The sequence below is a fragment of the Andrographis paniculata genome, unplaced genomic scaffold, assembly GCF_009805555.1.
Source record: "Andrographis paniculata isolate CXL003 unplaced genomic scaffold, ASM980555v1 Contig76END, whole genome shotgun sequence".
NCBI lineage: Eukaryota > Viridiplantae > Streptophyta > Magnoliopsida > Lamiales > Acanthaceae > Andrographis > Andrographis paniculata.
In genome coordinates, this window is record NW_026137613.1 from 1,637,857 (window position 1) to 1,655,457 (window position 17,601).

Below are 17,601 nucleotides of genomic sequence, written 5' to 3' on the forward strand. Positions count from 1 at the left end.
CCCATCAGTCAGTAGGATATCAAAGATTTCATCAGCTTTCGAACTATCAAACGTCGGTTGCTCCTTTCCTTCAGATCCTGGTACTGGCTTCAATTTAGGGCATACATAAGGTTTTCCAGAAAGGATTTCGGCTGCCATCTCTTCTGACTGATTAAAATCAAAGTCACATGTTTCTGTTCCCATACTCGCCATATGTTGGCCTCTATTACGCCTGTTATGCTGATCTTCCTCTCTGAACAAAGACTCTAAACGTCCTGCCTTGGATGCAAGACTTGCCAAATCCTCAACATCCAGGGCAGTGAGTGCCTTTCTTAAGCGAGTATGCATATTCCGGACCACTAAATTGGTCATCTCTTTCTCACTGATTACCGTAGGACATCGTCCCTTCATCAATCGCACCCTTTCTATAAACTGTGAAGCAGATTCTTCTGGATACTGTCTCAATTCTAGTAAATCAGTTAAAGAAACAGTTGGTAAAGGATTGAAGAATCTGGCATGAAATGCCATCTCCAGTCCTTCCCACGTCTGAATTTGTCCAGGAGGCAGACTTGCAAACCACGAAAACGCTGTTCTAGTAAGAGATAAACCAAACAGCTGCAACTTATAAAAAGGGTTATTGCCAACTTCTCCTAATTGTGCTGTGAACCGACCAACATGTTCTATGGTGGAAGATCCGTCCTCCCCTGAGAATGCATGAAAATCGGGTGGTCGATAATTCCTTGGGAGAGGGTGTTCATTAATGATCCTTTCTGGGAAAGGTCTCTGATATGCAGGGCGGTTAGCCATCTGAGGAGTTAATCCATACTGATCCCTTAATATATGTGCAATCTCATCAGGATCTACATGAAAGCGTTGATGATCAGGAACATGGAACGGATCCTGCACAGGAATATGAATAGGATCATGTATATATCCTTCAGGCCTGTCCTCCCTTGTATTGTTCGGCTGCGGATTGGTAACCCTTGGTCCCAGTGGAACAGTGTTGGGAAAAGTCAGAGGAGATTTTCCCCTATCCATTCGGTTGGGATTTGTGGCACTTGGGAATGTACTATCCACGAATGATGGCCCTGCGAAATTTGCCTGTAGTCTGGATGGTGATACTCCTGGTGGAGTTTGAGTAGGTTGAAGACTAACCCTTGACAGTGCTTGATCTATCATGTTCTGCATCAGACTCTGTTGCTCACGCAACATGTTCGTTTGTTGCTCACGCAACATATTCTGCATAACCAAAGTTTGCTGGTTGTTCATTTGTTGAACATAAGACCACCAATCAGTTGGTGGTTGTGGGACTTCCCCGGCATTTGGCACAATAGGTGGTGGAATGGATTCTCCCACCGGTGCCGAAGATGATTGAGGTTGTGAACCTGCCATATGGACCCTTCCGATGATACGGCCGGATCTAAGACGTATGAAATTATCGCCGGAATTGGAATGAGCAATTTTGTCTTGCTCCCACTGTGGTCGCCAATTTGTTGATGTAATTTTTCAACAAAAATAAAGTAAAATTCAAAGATATAGAAAATATCCTTAAACTTGATTAATTAGTGCCTGAGATTAGGAATCTCTAAACACTGTATGGTACAGAAAATAAACTGGAAAATAAAAGACTGAAATTTAAAGTGGTGATCCCCAAATCTGACTTTGCTTTGTTGAAGTTGATTGAAGATGCCTTGCCAAATGATGATCCAAATCCTTAAATATTCTTTGAAGAAACTGTACTGAAAACCGTCGCCCGAACGGTTACAACGTCTCCTTCCCAACCGTCTTCCAACCCTTCTCCTGCTGACACGTGTCCTCAGCAGACCAAAATTATCCCTATATTTCACTCTTTGAGCCGACCACAGACCTTCCGCCCTTTTGGCCCGACTTCGTCCTTCGCCCGACCTCACTTGGGCCGACCTCCGCATCAGCCGCCCTCCGTCTTTGACCGAAGACCTCCGCGTCTGTCCGTACCTCTTCCTTGCCCGACCTTCCTCTTGACAGACCTCCGCGTCTGCCCGACTTCGCCTTCTATCCGATCTACGGTTTACCCGACCTGCGGACTTCCCATCCTGATGACTTTCCGTCTTGAGGACCTCCCGACCTGAAAACCTTCCGACCTGAGGTCTTTCCGTCCTGAGGACTTTCCGTCTTGAGGACCTACCGACCTGAAGACCTTCCGACCTAAAGTCTTTCCGTCCTGAGGACTTTCCGTCTTGAGGACCTACCGACCTGAAGACCTTCCGACCTGAAGTCTTTCCGTCCTGAGGACTTTCCGTCTTGAGGACCTACCGACCTGAAGACCTTCCGACCTGAAGTCTTTCCGTTCTGTATTTTCCTTGATTTCCACACGGTGTCCTTCAGCCAGTTCAATCAACTCTATTGCCAGGCCCATTCTTCTTTTTACCTTGGGCTTTTAACCTAATTCTAAATTTCGTACGTAACACATACAAAAATGAAAAATATCAACATTGTTACGAGACAGATAGAATATTTTAACTTGCACAATTTTTAAACTTAGTTCGATTGGTATAGTAAATATTGTTTTATTGTAATTTAATTTTTACTTGATAGCAATGACATTCATATTTTTACGATAAATGATAAAGATCAATTCAATCTTTAAATATAAAATGATTGTTTGTTACTGCGAGCTAACTAAAATTATAGTATTGCCGGTATATATAATAAATTGTCTATTTTACTATAGCTAAACTATTTTTTTAGTCATATAACTGGATCCTTTATCATTTTAGTCCTGTAAGTGGAGCCTCTCGCAAACTAGTCCGATAAGTGAAAAATTTTCGTTGTTTTAGTCCTCCAGTGCCGGAGACGTCCGCATGGCTCGCCGGAGGTGACATGTCCGCCCAGGTATCCCGCCAGGTCAGCGACACCTAACGGACACGTGGATTTTTTTTTCATTTTTTTTGATTTTTTTAATTTTTTTTAATTGGATCAAATAAAAAAAATTAAAAAATACAAATAAATTTAAAAATAAATTAAAAATAAGTTTTAAAAAAAATGAAAAAAATGAAAAAAAAATAAAAAAATCCACGTATCCGCCAGGTCAGTGACACCTGACGGACACGTCACCTCCGGCGAGCCACGCGGGCATCTCCGGCGCCGGAGGACTAAAACAACAAAAAATTTTCACTTACGGGACTAGTTTGCGACAAGCTCCACTTACGGGATTAAAATGACAAGGGAGTCCAGTTACGGGACTAAAAAAATAGTTTACCCTTTTACTATTATTGATTGTAATCATAATACTGATTATAAATAAAATATACAGCCAACACATACGACATAAATTGATAGGGCAAGATATATGTTAATATAATACAAATATATCATATGGAACGACAACTAAGAGTAGTTTATACATATATTACAATTGGTGTTAACACACAATTGATACATGTGTTAGACCATCTCCAACCCATTACTTCATTTTTGCAGTAGCTACAGTAAAAATGCAGTTGATCTACAATAATTTTACTTCAACCATAAATTTCAATTTTCACTCTAAAAAATATATTCCCTATATATTCTTCTTTTATATTATTTTATATAAATTTTTATATTTATAAATTACACCCCAACTTTAATTTATTTTTACAATATAACCCATATATATAATTACACATTATATATCACTTTTCGAAAGATAAAATTATATATCACTTTTTAAAAAATAAAATTATACAGTATTCTTAAAAAAATAAAATTATATCACTTTCCAAAAAATAAAATATACATTATTTTTTAAAAAAATAAAATTACATCTCATTTTTCTAAAAAATAAAATTATACAATATATCCCAAAAAATAACAAAAATACACAAATAACACAAAAGCATCACACAAACTCCACTTAAAAAATGGAGTGGAGTGTATAGTGTTACTCCAAAAATAGAGTAATACTGTACAGCGCTGCAAAAATGAGGCGAAATTTGGGGATGAATTGGAGCCCTCCGTCCAATTTTGGCACAATCCAGTGCATTTTTTAAGTGGGTTGGAATTCCTCTTGTATAAGTATTGTTTTGATGTTTTTATCATTTTATTATCTTTCTTCTTATTTCTCTAGTATTTCAATATCGAATTTTGTTCATATTTAGGATATATTTACTTTTTTACGTTTGATTTTGTGTTTTGGTTTGATTTTTTATTTATTTAAATAATGGTTAGATATATAATATATTTTCATAAAAAAGTTACATATATTGTATAGTAATAAATAAATAAATAAACAACTCAAAGAGAATAAAATATGTTTTTTTCCTTTTATTGTTCTTGTAATATTGGCACTAATTAAATATATAGTGGTGAATTAATAGTATTCTTTTTAATAATTATTTTTATTTAGTCTGTTCATTGATTTTTGGTGTGTGGTATGAGAAACTGTATTGTAATATAAAAAATAATATTTTGTGATGAATGATTGATTTTTATAAATATTGTTGATGTAATTTTTCAACAAAAATAAAGTAAAATTCAAAGATATAGAAAATATCCTTAAACTTGATTAATTAGTGCCTGAGATTAGGAATCTCTAAACACTGTATGGTACAGAAAATAAACTGGAAAATAAAAGACTGAAATTTAAAGTGGTGATCCCCAAATCTGACTTTGCTTTGTTGAAGTTGATTGAAGATGCCTTTTCTGACGGATTTGAATCCTTTAAATAGCCTTTCAGAGAAAACGGTTTGAACCGCCGTCTGGTCGGTTACAGCAACCGCTGTCAACCGACCACCAATTTCTCCTCTATTGACACGTATTACAACTTCCTTCAACCGTTCCCACCAGTCACAGAACCCAGACCTGCCTCTTACCCGACCTGCCTGTCCACTGCCAAATTTCTTTTGCCCGACTTCGTCCTTCGCCCGACCTGCTTCTTCGCCCGACCTCACTTGGGCCGACCTCCGCATCAGCCGCCCTCCGTCTTTGACCGAAGACCTCCGCGTCTGTCCGTACCTCTTCCTTGCCCGACCTTCCTCTTGACAGACCTCCGCGTCTGCCCGACTTCGCCTTCCATCCGATCTACGGTTTACCCGACTTGGGTACACCTTTTTTTTAGACTCCGCCCGACCTGAATACAGCCCGAACTGCTGATCACGGACAACCATCTCTTGGTAGTATCTGAGTCTGGATTTGGATCAATTCTTGAGATCTTACCTTTCTTCCTTTTCCCGACCTTTATTCTGCCCGACCTCCAGACCTTTTGGCTTTCATTCAGTTTCAACAAAAATAAAGTAAAATTCAAAGATATAGAAAATATCCTTAAACTTGATTAATTAGTGCCTGAGATTAGAAATCTCTAAACACTGTATGGTACAGAAAATAAACTGGAAAATAAAAGACTGAAATTTAAAGTGGTGATCCCCAAATCTGACTTTGCTTTGTTGAAATTGATTGAAGATGCCTTGCCAAATGATGATCCAAATCTTTAAATATTCTTTTGAAGAAAACGTTCAGAACCGTCGCACTGTTTCACCAACCGTTCCCACCAGTTACAGAACTCAGAACTGCCTCTTTCATTGATACATGTCTTTAACCGCCTCGCCAACCGCATAACCCACCGACTAACTCTGGATACCTTATTATTATTATTATTATTATTATTATTTTTTGTGCGTAACAAATATATAATATATATATATTATATAATGTCTGTATATTTGTATTTTTTCAATAATATTTATGAAAAAATATTTTGTCTAAAAATGCTATATGAACAACCTGTTAAATACAAAAATTATTTGACTTCTAACATTGTGGGAGTACATGTCCTTTTGGTATATATATTTTTAAAATATATATGTTGATGTATTTTTTCAACAAAAATAAAGTAAAATTCAAAGATATAGAAAATATCCTTAAACTTGATTAATTAGTGCCTGAGATTAGGAATCTCTAAACACTGTATGGTACAGAAAATAAACTGGAAAATAAAAGACTGAAATTTAAAGTGGTGATCCCCAAATCTGACTTTGCTTTGTTGAAGTTGATTGAAGATGCCTTTTCAGAATAAATCTGAATCCTTAAATAGCCTTTGAAGAAAACGGTTTGAACCGCCGTCTGGTCGGTTACAGCAACCGCTGTCAACCGACCATCAAATTCTCCTCAATTGACACGTGTTACAACTTCCTTCAACCTCCCCAAACCTCTCACGCCTTAATCCGTCCCAGAAATGCCATTCGCCCGACTTCACTTGGTCCGAACTTCGTATCACGTCCTGACCTCAATGCCCGACCTGCTTCTTTGCCCGACATCATTTGGGCCGACCTCCGCATCAGCCGCCCTCCGTCTTTGACCGACTTTAATTGGTCCGACCATGGACCAACCAAATGTGGTCCCGACCACGGACCAACCGACCGGCTCTATTTGCCCTATCCCTTTGCGTCTGCCCGACTTCGTCTTTCACCCGATCTACGGTTTACCCGATTTGGGTACACCTTTTTTCAGACTCCGCCCGACCTTTCTTCCTTCCCGATCCTTGCATCTGTCCGATTGCACCCGACTTCTGGGTCATTTAACTTACATCCAGACCCGTCCAGAATCCCACTGCCATTATTTATTATTATTATTTTTTGTGCGTAACAATAAGCCTCCTCCTCAAGACTCCTAAACATCACTTCCAGTGATGTTTTAGGAGTTTGCAGGCCGGCATCCGAGGCTACGTCAGCCTCAGATCCGACCTCCATCCTTCGAGGCTACGTTGGACCCGACCTCCATTTATCGCGGACTGGTGGTGGTCTGCACATTGATCGATCTTGCACTAACATTGCTTCAGCATCTCCCCCCTGACGGAAGTCATGATTATTTTCTGTAAAAAAGGATTCTAACCTTCTTGCCGTGGATGCTAAACTGGCCAGATCTTGAAAGTCGTGGGCTGTCAGGACCTCGCGAAGTCTGGTATGCATGTTCCTGACCACCAAATTGGTCATTTCGCTTTCATTGATCATCGTAGGACATCGTCCCTTCATCAATCGCATCCTCTCTATGAATTGGTAGCCGGTCTCTTCCGGCATCTGCGTGATCTCGAGAAGGTCTATCAGTGAGACTGTCGGCAGAGGATTAAAGAACCTTGCATGAAAATCTGCCTCTAAATCTTCCCAAGTTTGCAACTGTCCAGGCGGCAGACTGGCATACCAAGAAAAAGCTGTTCTTGTGAGCGACAACCCAAACAATTGTAACTTGTGAAACGGATTGTTGCCTACTTCTCCCAATTGAGCCGTGAAGCGACCCACATGCTCAATGGTAGAGGCTCCGTCTTCTCCCGAAAAAGAATAGAAGTCGGGTGGCCTATAATTTCTCGGGAGAGGATGATCGTTAATGATCCTTTCTGGAAATGGCCTCTGGTAAACCGGCCTGTTCACCGTTTGCGGATTCATTCCGAAATGCACCCGCAGAACTTGAGCAATATCCTCCGGATCTACTCGGGTGGAATATGGTCGAACACTGGAATGTGATCGTGAGTCTGACCTCCCAATCTTTCTTCTCTGGAGAAGGCTGGTTCGGCTGGGATGGGATTATGAGTCTGTCCCTTGGGTGGAATATGGTCGAACACTGGAATGTGATCGTGAGTCTGACCTCCCAATCTTTCTTCTCTGGAGAAGGCTGGTTCGGCTGGGATGGGATTATGAGTCTGTCCCTCCAACCTTTCTTCTCTAGAGAAGGCTGGTTCGGTTGGAATGGGATTATGAGTCTGTCCTCCTAATCTCTCATTCGGCTGGGTATTATCAACCCTCGGTCCCAAAGGAACATTATCTGGGAAAGTTAGAGGAATCTTCCCCATATCTGTTCGGTTGAAAGTTGTGACGCTTGGAAACGTACTGTCAACGTACGTTGGCCCTGCAAACGTTGATCCTGGAAAAATCGCCTGAAAACGAGCAGGTGACACGGCTGGAAGCATGTTTGGATACAGGGTGAATCTGGAGAATGCCTGATCCACCATGTTCTGTATTAGATTTTGTTGTTCACGCAACATGTTCGTTTGTTGCTCACGCAACATGTTCTGCATAACCAAAGTTTGCTGGTTGTTCATTTGTTGAACATAAGACAACCAATCGGTAGGTGGTGGGGGAATCTCCCCTGGATTTGGCATGACTGGTGGTGAAACATTTTCTCCCACCGGTGCTGATGATATTTGAGGTTGTGTGCCTACCATATTGATTTTTCTGATGATTCGGCCAGACCTCAATTGTATGACATTTTGTGTTGATGTAGGATCAGCAATCTTGCCTTTCTCCCACTGTGGTCGCCAATTTGTTGATGTAATTTTTCAACAAAAATAAAGTAAAATTCAAAGATATAGAAAATATCCTTAAACTTGATTAATTAGTGCCTGAGATTAGGAATCTCTAAACACTGTATGGTACAGAAAATAAACTGGAAAATAAAAGACTGAAATTTAAAGTGGTGATCCCCAAATCTGACTTTGCTTTGTTGAAGTTGATTGAAGATGCCTTTTCAGAATAAATCTGAATCCTTAAATAGCCTTTGAAGAAAACGGTTTGAACCGCCGTCTGGTCGGTTACAGCAACCGCTGTCAACCGACCATCAAATTCTCCTCAATTGACACGTGTTACAACTTCCTTCAACCTCCCCAAACCTCTCACGCCTTAATCCGTCCCAGAAATGCCATTCGCCCGACTTCACTTGGTCCGAACTTCGTATCACGTCCTGACCTCAATGCCCGACCTGCTTCTTTGCCCGACATCATTTGGGCCGACCTCCGCATCAGCCGCCCTCCGTCTTTGACCGACTTTAATTGGTCCGACCATGGACCAACCAAATGTGGTCCCGACCACGGACCAACCGACCGGCTCTATTTGCCCTATCCCTTTGCGTCTGCCCGACTTCGTCTTTCACCCGATCTACGGTTTACCCGATTTGGGTACACATTTTTTCAGACTCCGCCCGACCTTTCTTCCTTCCCGATTCTTGCATCTGTCCGATTGCACCCGACTTCTGGGTCATTTAACTTACATCCAGACCCGTCCAGAATCCCACTGCCATTATTTATTATTATTATTTTTTGTGCGTAACAATATATCTTGTCAATTCATATGTTTTTATTTTTTATAAAAATAAATATTGAACATAATATTTTAAGTAATAGCTCAATTTCAATAGTGTTGCAAAACTAGAGAAAATAAAAAATAAAATCCTAAACAAACTTTAGGATACATGGCAAAAAAAATGAATGGATATGCCCAAATGGAACTTCATTTTTGCTTTTTACGAGGATCCTTGTTGATCAGGTGCTGAAAATAATATTTAATCACCTTCTCAATAGGTATAAATTAATTATATATAATTATTTAATTGTATTAATTAAGTATATTAATTAAACTTAATTTAATTAAATTTTTTTATTTATCGGAACTTAACTAATTTTTATGTATTCAATAAAGTGTTGAATTAAAATCCTTCAACAATTGATATGTGCTAAATGAGGAGATATATATATATATTTTAAAATTCATTGATATCTAGAACTTCAACAAAATTGAGACAATCATTCAATCTGTTCATTCAACGTTTTCAGAAGAATTAATTTTTTTGTGTATAGTATAGGAAAATGTGGCAGTAATATAAAAAAAAAAAAAAAAAAAAAAAAAAAAATTGGATTGAATGGTTGAATTTTTATGAATGAATAATGTATATATTATATCAATGTGTGTGTATATTTGTAATTTTTAATAATATTTATGGAAAATTGATTCATTGAAAATGACGAGTGAACCGACTTGTGTCGTGAAAAAACATATTTATATTATATGAATTACAATAATATTTTTAATTTGAAGTGAAGTGTTTTTATGTTACGTATAAAAAAAATATCGGTAATATAAAAAAATAATATTATCTCCGTCCGGCTATAAGGTTTTCATTTACTTTTTGCATGTTGATATATGAATATTAATTATTATATCAAAATTTATTATAAATTAAGAAAAAATTGCAAAAGTACTTCCATTAGTGTGTTATAATACTAATAGAAGGACATTTGTTTTAAAATGTATACAAATATAAGAATATTTTTAATGTTAAGTACAATGACAAAAAAGATAAATTTGACTCTGAGAGATGGACGAAGGGAGTACTTCGTATTGAATTCTGACTTTTTAAGAGTGAAGTGTATATATATATGTATTATTTTTTGATAATATTAGTTGAATAGTATGTATATATATTTTTGTTGGGTTTTTAAGAAAAAAATGTCATATTTACTACTACCTCCGTCCGACTCTGAGGGTCTCATTTATTTTTTGTGTATTGATCTTTAAATATTGATTATTATATGAAAATGTAGTACAAATTAAGAGGAAAAGACAAAAATACTTCTATTAGTGTCTTATAATACTATTATATTCATATTTGTGCAAAAAATTATACAAATATAAAAATATTTCTAATATTAAGTACAATAACGCAAAAGGTAAATAAGACTTTACAGCCGGACCGAAGGAGTATTAATTTTTAAAATAATATATTAAATATTTTTTACTTAAAATATCAGATCTAACAATTTTTTTTTTCAATTAAACTACTATATTAAATATATATTTTACAATTTTCATTATTTTAAAGTCAACCCAAATGACAAAATGTAACCGACACAAAGCATTCTTTTTGAAACATTTATTATGAAATGTATTTGAGCATACAATTTGCTGGGCAATTTGAAAGTGGGTTTGAAGTTGGACTTCTACTATTCCTCTTTTTTTTTTTCCTTTCTAAAAATATTAAATTTAATTTTTTATTTTATATTAAATAAAAAATATTATTCCTTTTATCCTACATATGATATTATATTTTTTTTTTATTTATATCCATCTCACAAGGCATGTGATTTTTTTTTTCATTTTGAAAAAAAAAAATCACACACTTTACGTTGAAAAGTGATTCAATTTGTTAGGATAAATTATTAATTATGCAGTTTATTTATTTGAATATTTGAATATGTAAGTTATGGGTAGTTATTTCATAGACAACGTTTTGATAAGTTAGTAGAAATTGTATGCCTATATATGGCAAATACCAGTGTCATGTAAATATATATATCATTCAATCGCATTACTTTATATTATCTCTTTATCCAAATTACTCAAATTTCTCAACATATTTGGTATCAGAGCCAAGTTAAGAGAATTCACGATGGCTTCAAATAGGAATTCTTTAACTGTAAGCCAACCTGCAATTCCTATTTTCTGTGGAGATAATTTTGAGTATTGGAGCATAAAAATGAAGACTATTTAAATCTCAAGATCCATGGGATATAGTAGAGAATAGAAATATCAATCCAGACGAAACGGACTTGAAGGAAAATCAGAAAAAGATTCACAGACTTGTTTTTCATTCAACAAGTTGTACATGGGACGATTTTTCTCAAGAATTGCAGCAATGGATACTTCCAAAAAGGCATGGAAGATTTTAGAAACCGAGTTTCAAGGGTCGTAAAAAGTGAAGGTCGTGAGACTTCAAACTCTTCGGCGGGAGTTTGAAACGCTGCAAATGAAAGGAAATGAATCTGTGCAAAATTTTTTGTCAAGGGTTGTGACGATCGTTATTCAAATGAGATCATATGGAGAAGATATAAAGGATCAAACTGTTGTTGAGAAAGTACTACGAAGTTTACCTCAGAAGTTTGATCATGTTGTGACTGCGATTGAGGAGTCTAAGGACTTCACAAATTTCTCGCTCAATGAACTGATTGGTTCATTGCAGGCCCATAAGGTGAGGATTAATTGGCATTTGGAAAAGAGTGAAGAAAAGACATTTTAAATGCAAGGGGAGCCATCTGGTTTTAGGAAATATTCCAGAAATTCATCTAGGAGTCATGGAAGAAGTGCAACCCGTGGAAGAAATCAAAGCAGAGGGAGAGGCAGAGGTTTCGAATCTCGAAATTTTTCTATAGAACAACACCACAACAAAAGTAAAATTCAATGTCATCATTGCAAGAAGTATGGGCATGTGAAAGCAAATTGTTGGTGTAAAGACAAAAAAGTTAATTTTATGGAGCAAGTAGAAGAAAAGAAAAGAAGCAGATTATTCGTGGCACATGATGCACAATATGATGTGTCAAGTGAAGTTTGGATTCTCGATAGTGGCTGCTCTAGACCACATGTCAAGAATGAAGAAAATATTCAAAGATCTTGATGAATCAAAGAAAATAAAAGTGAAATTGGGTAATGACAATGAGATGCAAGTCGAAGGCAAAACTGTCGTGGAAATCAAGACAATCCATGGTAAAATAAAATTACTCCATGATGTTCAATTTGTTCCACATTTAGCCCATAATTTGCTCAGTGTTGGACAATTGATTTCAAATGGATATTCGGTATTATTTGATGATGGAGTTTGCACTATTAGAAAAGTTAATTAAGACTTTCTAATAGCAAAAGTTCCTATGACCAAGAATAATATGTTTCCGCTAGAAATCTCAAAAGTGGAAAGTAGTGCATTGGTAGTCCGTACAAATTGTGATTCGAAATTATGGCATTTGAGGTTTGGATATTTTAACTTCAATGGACTCAAATTATTGGGAGAGAAGAACATGGTGCATAGTTTACCAAACATTACAGATTTTGATATATGTGAAGGATGCATATATGGAAAACAAACCAAGAAATCATATCCTGTTGGAAAGTCTCATAGAGCCAATTGCTTTCTTGAGTTGATATGTGGTCCGGTGAATACTACGTCACTTGGAGGAAACCGATACTTTATGTTATTCACGGATGATTTTAGTCGAATGAGTTGGGTCTTCTTTCTGAAGTTCAAATTAGAAGCCTTTGATTATTTCAGAAAATTTAAGGCTCTCGTAGAAAAACAAAGCGAGTTTCACATCAAGGTTCTTCGTATGTATAGAGGTGGTGTGTTTCTATCTAAGGAGTTTAATAATTTCTGTGAATAACATGGAATTCGCAGGCAACTGACAACACCATATACACCAGAGCAAAATGGCGTGGTGGAGCAAAAGAATCGTACGGTGGTTGAAATGGCCAGGAACTTATTGAAGGAGAAGCAACTCCGAAATTGCTTTTGGGGAGAAGCTGTAGCGACTTCTGTCTACCTTCTAAACATCTCTCCGACTAAGGCAGTGATGAATCGAACACCTTTTGAAGCTTGTCGATGCAGGAAACCTTCAGTAAGCCATTTAAGGATTTTTGGATGTGTTGCTTATGTATTGGATGATTCTAAAGATTGATGGACGTTGGATGATAAATCGGATAAGGGCATATTTATTGGTTATTCTAATGAATTAAAAGCTTACAAATTGTATATCCCTATTACTGGTAAAGTGGTTATGAGTAGAAATATAGTATTCAAAGAAGATGAAATTTGGGATTGGAGCAATGGTAAGGGAGAAGATCGTGCAACAACAAGATTAAATGATTTGGTGGATTTATCATCTTGTACAGATTCACCAACTTCTTACTTTCTACTTCTGCAAATTCCAATCCACTAGCACATGTAGAGCGTATTTCAGATCTTCCATTTGAAAGTGACGATACCTCGGATGATGAGTCACTTCCAAGAAAACTGAAATCTATAAGTGAAATATATGAATCTTGTTCATTTGCACTTTGTTGATGTAATTTTTCAACAAAAATAAAGTAAAATTCAAAGATATAGAAAATATCCTTAAACTTGATTAATTAGTGCTTGAGATTAGGAATCTCTAAACACTGTATGGTACAGAAAATAAACTGGAAAATAAAATACTGAAATTTAAAGTGGTGATCCCCAAATCTGACTTTGCTTTGTTGAAGTTGATTGAAGATGCCTTGCCAAATGATGATCCAAACCCTTAAATATTCTCTGGGGAACTGTACTGAAAACCGTCACCCGAACGGTTACAACGTCTCCTTCCCAACCGTCTTCCAACCCTTCTCCTGCTGACACGTATCCTCAGCAAACTGAAATTATCCCTATATTTCACTCTTTGAGCCAACCACAGACCTTCCGCCCTTTAGGCCCGACTGCCAATCTACAATAGTATGGGTCCGACTGCCAATCCTCCCGACTTGCAACCATCTGACTTGTTTGGATTAGCTACATACATCCCGACTAACAAACCACCCGAATTGTTGGTCCTGCCGCAGAATTCCGACCTGAGGACTTCCCGACCTGAGGGCCTCCCGACTTGCGGACTTCCCGTCCCTGAAGGCCTCCCGTCTTGCGGACTTCCCGTTCCTGGAGGCCTCCCGACCTGCGGACTTCTCGTCCTGAGGGCCTCCCGACTTGCGGACTTCCCGTTCCTGAAGGCCTCCCGACCTGCGGACTTCCCGTCCTGAGGGCCTCCCGACTTGCGGACTTCCTGTTCCTGAAGGCCTCCCGTCTTGCGGACTTCCCGTTCCTGGAGGCCTCCCGACCTGCGGACTTCTCGTCCTGAGGGCCTCCCGACTTGCGGACTTCCCGTTCCTGAAGGCCTCCCGACTTGCGGACTTCCCGTTCCTGAAGGCCTCCCGACCTGCGGACTTCCCGTCCTGAGGGCCTCCCGACTTGCGGACTTCCCGTTCCTGAAGGCCTCCCGACCTGCGGACTTCCCGTCCTGAGGGCCTCCCGACTTGCGGACTTCCCGTTCCTGAAGGCCTCCCGACCTGCGGACTTCCCGTCCTGAGGGCCTCCCGACTTACGGACTTCCTGTTCCTGAAGGCCTCCCGTCTTGCGGACTTCCCGTTCCTGGAGGCCTCCCGACCTGCGGACTTCCCGTCCTGAGGGCCTCCCGTCCTGTATTTTCCTTAGAAATAAATCTATTTTCCTTGATTTCCTCACGGTGTCCTTCAGCCAGTTCAATCAACTCTATTGCCAGGCCCATTCTTCTTTTTGCCTTGGGCTTTTAACCTAATTCTGAATTTCGTACGTAACAACTTGCCCGCCGCCAAGGGACTTTCAAACGCCATTTAACAATCAATGTTTGGAAGTTCATAAATCACCACCCTCTTGAAAAAATTCCCTTAGCAACTGCACCAGTTACTGCAACACTCCTGGTTAACTTCCTTCTCCGCAATACAAGCCTTTGTGAATCACAATCCCAAAAACTCTAACCATGGCGAATCAATCCATTCCTGCCCTTCCTTTCGACGGAAACCTCCCAGAGGGTCCGTTTTCAGCCTCGAAAGTACTTACTCCGACGATTCGCCCATATTGCACTACTCCTGAAGACTCAAATCGGATGAGAGAAGTGTTGGAATCCCGAAATTCCTTGGCTATCAACAACCCTAACTACCAAGCAGTTCGCATTCGAGATAGCATCAAAACCCATCTCACAGACCCAAAAGATCCTTACCGCGCTTGGTATCGACGAGTAGCAGAACACTTCCAGACCCAATGGCGATCTCAAAAGATCGACCAAGCAATACTATTGTCCACCATGCCGATCAATCTGCACGAGAAGGTGCTCCTAGCCATGTCTGCCTTCTGGAATGCGGAAAATGGGACTTTTCTTCTACCATCGGGCCCCTTTGGTCCAACTCTTATGGATGTGGCAATGATCGCGCATCTCCCAGTCGTGGGTGAAGACCCTGTGATGGGAGCCCTAGATGGGCAGGAGCCATCAGAAGACCATCCAGGGTGGTCTTTACAAGGTGTGAAGGAATGGGGCTAGACAAAGTTCGCAACCGATCAGCAAGGGGCTCCAGGGACCCCCGTGACCGACCGGGAGCATACTGCCTTTATCCTTTTTTGGCTTTGTAGGTACGTCATTGTTTCCCCTTCCAAATGTGTTCTTCCTTCTCATCTCGACCTGGCCATTCATATCGCGTCAGGTCGGTTCTTTTCCCTTGGCACCCTGTTTTTAGCCAATCTGTTTGAAGGACTCACCAGGGTTAGCCTTCGTTTAACAGATAATGATAATAGAAAATTAGACACTGCCGCATCGGGTCCTTTTTGGTTTTTAGAACTTTGGTTCCGTTTTTACTTCCCCAACGCGTTCAACTTAGGATCTCCGCCCACTATGCCAAAATCCGAAAAACATTTGGGATTAGCCCTCAACCGACTCTGCTCAGGACGCAATAAACTCCAATCTTCCGATCCAATAATAACCGCAATTGTGACGGATACCCGCAGTAACTCTCGATTTTCTATGTATAAAAAATATGCGGGTTATGCTCCCGACCATTTTTGGCCATTTCCGGCACCAAATCCTCTTCCGACTCCTGAGCCTTGTCCTCATCCCACCTATCCTTTTGCCTGGGACGTTGCCCTCAAACCCAGGTCTCTTTTTAGCAGCAAAAAACTTGATAAAAAAGGACAGAAAACTTTTTGCACCTTTAATTATGAACCTCAATTCATGGCGCGCCAGTTCGGCTGTTGCCAAGGTATCCCTGGACCCGTCGCTTGTCCGCATATAATTTTTCAAAGTCCTGACCGACGAGTCCTACCTAATTCAATCCCTTCTTATATCTCCCAGCTCACCACGTATATAATTTCCAACTCTTATATTCCTTTCCGCTCCAACCCTGAGACTGTAAATACATTCAATGAATGGTGGTCGGTTGTATGGCCCCTGATTTCCCCTAATGAGGATCGGTTGCTGAACATACTCCTTCCCCCCCAAGGGTTAGTTCTAGGGGCGGCTAGACATACTAGCACTCAGCAACAAACAGCCGCCCCGGGAATCGGATCTGGTGTTCCAATGCGAAAAAGGAAAGCTTCCCAGCTGCAAACACCCCCAACCTCTGGGGCCGACCAGCAAGCTCCAGCGGACCTTGGAACTACTAGGACGTCAGCAAGGACCCGACCCCGAACAGGTAATTTTTCTTAAAACCGTGAACCAATTCACTATATCTTAACTTTGATTTCACTTATTTCATTCACCAGAACCGACCTTGGTGACACCGACCACACAAACGACGCCATCCCCAACCGACCATTCAATCGGACCTTTGGTCCAGACCAATTTGCCAATGAACAGTCGGGCGGAGGACCCGACGAGGAGGCAAACTCGTCCTCCTGCACCGAGGAGCGGTCGGGCCAGGCACCTGACCAGGAGGCAATCCTTACAAGAACTGCCTATAGAACCAGTAAGTCCTCTTATCAGCAATACTTAGGATTCTAATGACCAACCTTGGTATATTTAATCAACAACATTTCCATGATTTTTCACAGACACCTTCACCAATCGCATCAGCAGCAGGGGTCTCTTCGGACAGCGAGGGGACTACTTCCCAGATGGGTCGACCGCCATACATGGCATCCGACTCATCCACTTCGAAGGAAGAACCAGGTGCCCCTGCCGACGCTGACCCTCAAGACGACGTCCCTGATGCTGCTGATCCCGAAATCGTCCAGTCAGATGCAGCCATGCTAGAAACCGAAAACGCCCCAGCTGCGGCCATCTCAGTTGCTCCAGAGATCCCGGCTGCAGTGGCTCTAGATGCAGCCGCCCAACCTGCAGCCGCCCAGCTACCTCCAGCAATCGAGTGGCAGGCAGAAGAACCACCTGTGGCAGCCCAACCTCCAGAGATAGAAGAAGTTTCTTCATCCAATTCGGAGACTTCTGTGAATCTGGTAAGATTAAACCAATTCATACCACAATGTTTCTTTCGGAAAACACTAACTGTTTTATATACTACTTTCCATAGGGACCCAGGTCGGCACCTCAAC

The 17,601-nt window shown here is 40.0% G+C and overlaps 1 protein-coding gene across 1 annotated transcript in view; it reads left to right on the forward strand.

The window, feature by feature from the left end:
- The window catches only part of LOC127266651 (NADH dehydrogenase [ubiquinone] 1 beta subcomplex subunit 2-like), an 85,448-nt gene extending 73,489 nt beyond the window's left edge, over positions 1 to 11,959 (forward strand). The window contains exon 4 of the mRNA XM_051296992.1: positions 11,950 to 11,959. The gene's annotated coding sequence lies outside the window, so the exon portion shown is untranslated. The remainder of the gene's footprint in view (positions 1 to 11,949) is intronic.
- The last annotated feature ends 5,642 nt before the right edge of the window (positions 11,960 to 17,601 follow it).